Source organism: Palaemon carinicauda, chromosome 19 (genome assembly GCF_036898095.1).
Source record: "Palaemon carinicauda isolate YSFRI2023 chromosome 19, ASM3689809v2, whole genome shotgun sequence".
NCBI lineage: Eukaryota > Metazoa > Arthropoda > Malacostraca > Decapoda > Palaemonidae > Palaemon > Palaemon carinicauda.
The window spans coordinates 32,297,360-32,303,359 of NC_090743.1; the positions used below are offsets into that span (position 1 = coordinate 32,297,360).

At 34.6% G+C, this 6,000-nt stretch overlaps 1 protein-coding gene across 4 annotated transcripts in view; it reads left to right on the plus strand.

Annotated features, from left to right (window-relative positions):
• TrpA1 (Transient receptor potential cation channel A1) overlaps window positions 1-4,092 on the plus strand; it is a 279,964-nt gene extending 275,872 nt beyond the window's left edge. For all 4 annotated transcript variants that reach the window (XM_068393457.1, XM_068393455.1, XM_068393454.1 and 1 more), the window contains one exon: window positions 518-4,092. The gene's annotated coding sequence lies outside the window, so the exon portion shown is untranslated. The remainder of the gene's footprint in view (window positions 1-517) is intronic.
• The last annotated feature ends 1,908 nt before the right edge of the window (window positions 4,093-6,000 follow it).

The following is a 6,000-nucleotide window of genomic DNA, read 5'->3' on the forward strand; positions in this document are numbered from 1 at the left end:
TCTCTTCGGCTGTTTCAGCTGAGCTGAAGCAAATTCCTGTATTAAATGATTAAGAGTTTTGTATATCGCGTCGGAACAATTTTATATTTTATAATTATATTTTGCTTGGTGGAAATAGGAAACCACACCTCCCTCAAAAAAAAAAAAAAAAAATCTAGATATTGAGCAAGCAGTCTAAATCAAGCAAGTGCAAGGAGAGATTTTAAAAGAGAAAAGGAAGAATTATGGATTACCCACACTTGGGTAATTGCCATTAACTGCCAGATTAACTTGGTACTTAACGAGTGGGTAGACCTATTACAAAGAAAGAAAACCCTAAAGAAATATTTTAGTTTTAGAGTAACTAAGCCTTCAGTGAGAAGCACTCCGAACATCGGGTTGGTATAGAAATAATAAATTTTATTTAGAATTCCATTATTCTTTCCAGTTTTATATTCATACTTTTAATTAGTTTTGTACAAGAAATAACCTCCCAAATTAACCTGTGATGCAGAAACTTATTTTCTCTTAATTTCAGATCTTGAGGGTTTTGTTAAATCTGCCTTCGAAAAAAGTCTCAGTGGTGAGTGCTCAATTAGAGCTTTTGAGAGAAATTAGAATCTAAAAGGAAGTTGGAAAAAACGTGGTGTAAGAGAGAAATTGCTGTAAGTGATTTTGAGGTGCCCATTTTTACAAGAAAGTTGATTATTCACCCCCAGAAAATCTACTGGGACATTTATGTGTAATGCACAGACATCGACAGATATGTTAGGTAAAACCTTTTGGCTAATATTTTCTCTCTAAGCCTAGCGTTATAAGATAGCTTACAGTACAGTATAAAATGATAGGCTGGCATGTCATCAATTTTTCTTTTTGGGAAAATGGAAGCGTAATAGTTTTATAGTGCTGAAAATTACAGTATTAGATAATATTATACCTTGGAAAACCTGAAAAAGTAATTTTATTAATGAAATTTATTTTTATACATTATTATTTGTATATTCACCTGATGTTCATAATGCTTATCTCTCAAAGCCATTTAAATACTGACGTCTACCATAAAATTTAAAAAAAAAGCATAATTTAAACCATATTTAAGCAAATTAATAATAAATTCCTTTTTACACTACAGCCCCCACAATTGCTGCAGCACCCAATATCCAGTAATTTTTAAAAGGAAAACTATTTTCTTTTGAATAAAGCTGGAAAGCATTCATGAAGAGATATCTCTGGAACCCCTACTTCCAAGGACATGCACTGGGATAAATGGCAAGGTTCATCCCACCATTTAACTAGTTGAAATTAGTTTTGCATCTGTAATACATAAAATACTAGATATACTGGAATACAAATCAAGGCCAGAGAGCAAAGGTGTTGTTCTAATACTAATTGAGGTTTCACTGGAAATCCCTCATCTTCAAGTAACTCAAAGAAAAGAGCCTCTCTGAATAAGCCTGGAAAAGAACTGTCCCATTTCATTCCCAAAGAAAGTATCTTCTGAGTTGGACTAAGAAGAAACTTCTCTAAAGTGATTCTGACTCTCCACCTTCTGGTAACTTCTAAAGATGTGTTAAAAAACAGCCAGTTTCCATAAATCTTTTGCACAGAAATCCCACACAATCAGGACGAGAGACATCCTAACCAGTATGTGAGGACTCGTACTGAGGCCGAAACACAGGCCCAGCATAGGATAATTTTTTAACCGTTTATAAACCAAAGTTTCTTAGATTTCTGAAGAATTCAAATGAATAAGCATGCACCTGTCCAGACTGTTGAAAAAAAAATCCAAAATCCTATCCTCGCCGCCTCCAGGACTGGTGAGGGTTTTTCAATCAAAAACTTGTGAGAACTGTAAACCTGTTTAAATGCTGATCCGATGTAAAAACCTCCTCTACCACAATCTACTCTAGAAGTTTAACAATCATTACTACAAAAAATTGGCATTTGCAGAATGGTTTAGATAACCTAGACTAGAATAGGCTGTGGCTCCCTTTTCACAAGGAAGGATTGAAAGATGAGGAATTACGTAAATCTGTTTCCTTATTCTACCAGAACCATACAATATGCCATATCATAAATAAATGTATAAAAGTTTTTCTCATGAGTGCTTACTGAAGGGGGGAGGCAGGGATACAAGATGCAGCTACCAGTTTGGTTTCTATCAGAATCCAGTGGTTGGATAGAGAACACTACATCATAGAAATATGAGGGTTACGCAATAGAAGGACCTGAAGTAATTGAGAAGGCAAGGCTCTGAGAGGCAGCTGACTAATTGGTTGTGTACCTCCAGAACACTACTACCTGGTATACTATAACTGTTGGGCAAAACTAGGAGTTAACCTGTAGTTAGGCCTTGAGCACTGCCTTTCCTGAAGGCTTAGAGGCTTTGTAAGATTCATAAGCAAAGTGAATGTATTAAAAGCTCACAATTATTGACCCCAGAAAGCTAAAAAAATAGCTTGGATGACCTAGCCTAGTCTTCTATGGATTTTCCCACAAAAATTTTATTTTACTTTTACATTTCGAACAATTAAAGTGGTCAGTATCAGCTGAACTTTAATCTTGATTTAAGTACAGGAATAGTTAGAAAACCACATTCCTCAAAACAATTGTGTGACTGGAAAGTTTTTACTAAGTTGCTTGAATCACTCAAAGTGGCATTCATAGGAGCACCAGAACAACACATCCAAAATCACAAATATAAACCCAATCTAGATCGTGGGTAGGAGAGATAAATACGACAAACACTTGTAAACACGACAAGAGAGCTGTACAGACAAAGGAACTATGGCGTACCCAAACCTGAGATAGTTGCCATTAACCTCCAGATTAATCCAAGTTTAAACTAGGGGGAGGGGGAGAAATTTTGCAAGGAGAGGAAACGGGAAATTTTTAATTTTAGGGGTAGGTAGATGTCAGCAATGTCAGCATTTAAACACCTTCGAGAGAGAAGTTCTATAAACTTTAGGGGTGTTTCATAGAAATAATTAAAGGGTCCAACTGTTCAAACATGAAGATCATAGCAGTCTCTAGGGTCAAATTCTTTAGATAATGAGATGGATTAGTACAGAAGGTTAAAAAGATGTAATCATGCATAAAGCTCAAACCTAGTCATCATCCTATTATTTCCAATAAGCTATTAGTAAAGGTATTACGAACAGAATTACAATCCTGAGCCCTCATGTAAAAATTAGTGCGTGGATATCATGTAAACTAATGCAACTGTAGAGTTTATAATGAACGCATACAATCAAATTTTATTCAATTAAAGTTATGATGATAAGATTACTGTAATTGTTTTTGTGTGTACGCTTCCAGACCCTTGAAAAAGATTTGTTGTTGTTTCCCTGAATATGTAACCGTCACATAACACCAAATAGTTTTTGTATTTAGTTGTTGTTCCTTCACTCTTGAATTAGTTTTTTTTTAACTTGTGCATTAACCTGTTAGTAAGTAGTGAAATAGACTACTGAAATGGAAAAAAGTTTACAAAGGGAGCTACAAACTTTGGTTACTATTATGTACCTTTAGTGGGTGTACAGCCTTACACTATGCCCAAAGTTGTAAATTGTTGGTATTACTCAATCATTAAATATTAAAAAATTGTAATACTGTATATCAAATAAGATGTAAGTTTTAGTATAAATGTTGTAACAGAATAATTAAAAACACACCCTGCAGGTGGTCTAGTTAAATTATTTCTTTAATAGAAATAATATTGCTGTATCCTTTTGGTTCTCCAGTTACATCACTTTCTGCATTTCACTTTTTGTATATTCTTTGGCCTCATCTTAAAACTTATAAGAGAATAATTACCAACCCTCCTTTAAAGTATCTTGTATCAAACAATTCCAGTAGCCATCATTGGCACCACCACAGCCGCTCTATCTGTTGTAGATGGGCTGGATCACTCCTTACTACCAGATTGAGCACATGTAAAATGAGAATATAAAAGATTAAAACTTTTTTCAAAATCTTAGATATTCACATAATACGACAATAAAATAAGAATAGACAATGTTTTATAAATGTGCAATAGTGTCTATTTCATATAAGAAAAATGTTTTAGTGACAGGAAGAATTACTGCTTAGTCTCATGATGTCTAATTTGTTTATCACTGTGAAAATAAATGTGTATCAATTAGCATAACTTCTTGGTTTCCTTCACCTCTTCATATATGACACGCTATTTTCCTTACAGTACCTAGACATAATTGTAAAAATAATATATCTCTATGCATAAGCTCTAACTGATTGCTATAACTGGAAATCTCTACATAAAATTATGTACCCAAGGAATAAGTACTGAAGATTAAAACATAAGATACTCTACTAATAAAATGTAACAATAGTAAATAATAAAGGGATTATACAAACCAAATAATGCTGGAATTGAAGGAAAATATTGAAAAGAATGTGCTGTCAGTTAATATACCTGCAAAGTTAGCAAAAAGAACAAGTCAAATGAATACAGTAAAATCATGGTAACTAAAAAAAAATAGTTGATGCTTATAACAAAACAGAAATACCTACAAATTATATAAGAATAAAAAAAGGTTAGCACGATTGTCCTCACTGGTTTCAGGGCCTGGCTTCTGGTCACAATTTTATAATCCAGTCCAAAAGCCAACAGAAGTATATAGGATTTATGAATTTGGACCAGAAGGCGCAGTAATGGAGCTTCACCCATGTGCAATGAGGAAAATGATACAGTTCCAGTGTGAAGGAAATAAGAGTAAGAAAGCATGATTGAAGAAAGAAACGGAACGGGGGCATAGTAAAGCCTAAACAGTTAATGTAGCTATGGGCTGAGAGGACACTACTAAGATCATTCAGTAATAACTCAAGACTGATGGCATTAACAACCGACAAAGTGAAAAGTCACTGGGTGAAACAGAGGAACGATTATAGGGGAGATAAGAGTTAAGGTTTTGTAATAAAATTGTTGGGCAGGCACAGACGAGGATAGACATACACACCAGGAAAAGAGGGAGGGAGGCTGAAAAGTAAGGGCAAAGAGCAAAGGCGGCTAAGTAAAGATTAAGAGCTATGGTACGTGAAAGATATATGAGCTATGGTACCTGACAAGATGAAAATGGAGTATATGTTTAAAATAAATACAGGAATAATGGAGATAAGTCCAAGAATTTTTAAATTTGTAAAGCTTCAAAATGAAGAAAATATACTTGAAACTGGAGGATGGTGGAATAATAAAAGGACCAATATAGAATACAAAAGCTTAGTTCCAAACATTGAACACAAAAACTTGGTTATTAGAAAATCCACGGGACTGTCCAGAACAACGAGACTTGAAAACCTGATTACGGAAGAGATAAAAGCTGAAGAGTGAGAAAAGAACCTCACAGTCATGGTATACAAAGGAATATGGGATGCTCTGCAGTGTAGAAATTGCTAAGGATTAAGACAGCTCCATTGAGTCACAAAAATATTAGAAAAGCTGCTCAATTAAAGAATAAGAAAAATGGTTGGAATCAATAAATTTCTGTTTGGACTCATGCAGTACTTAAAATGAGTCAGCTATGAAAGTTCCAGGCAGTAGAAATCTTACCACATACGTGTGGATCTTGTAGAGTAGAGATAAATAAATGAATGGTAATTAGAAAAGCAAAGGATACTAAAAATACTACTAATGTGGTGATGTTACACTATCATCATAGTAGATCTACACAAAAGGCAGCAGCAAGTGTATAAGAGGAATCAGAGATTAATGTTGATGAACATCAAGGGTGAGTGCCGAGACCTTTGATTTTTGCTCTGGTGCACTACAGTAATACTGAATACAATTTTTTTTTTTTTGAGTAATTTGTATTTATCCTAACAACTGTATATAAACTGGAGTCCTTTAATGAAAGCATAATCAAGGCGAAGGTGGAACTCTGCTGGTAAAATATATAACAAGGTGTAGATAGTTACTCGCTGGCAGCAGGTAACCCCCGGCCCGTCGCCAGTCCACTGAGTAGCTCTTTGTCCTTCCCCTAAGACTTGCAAGGTGGTTGAGGT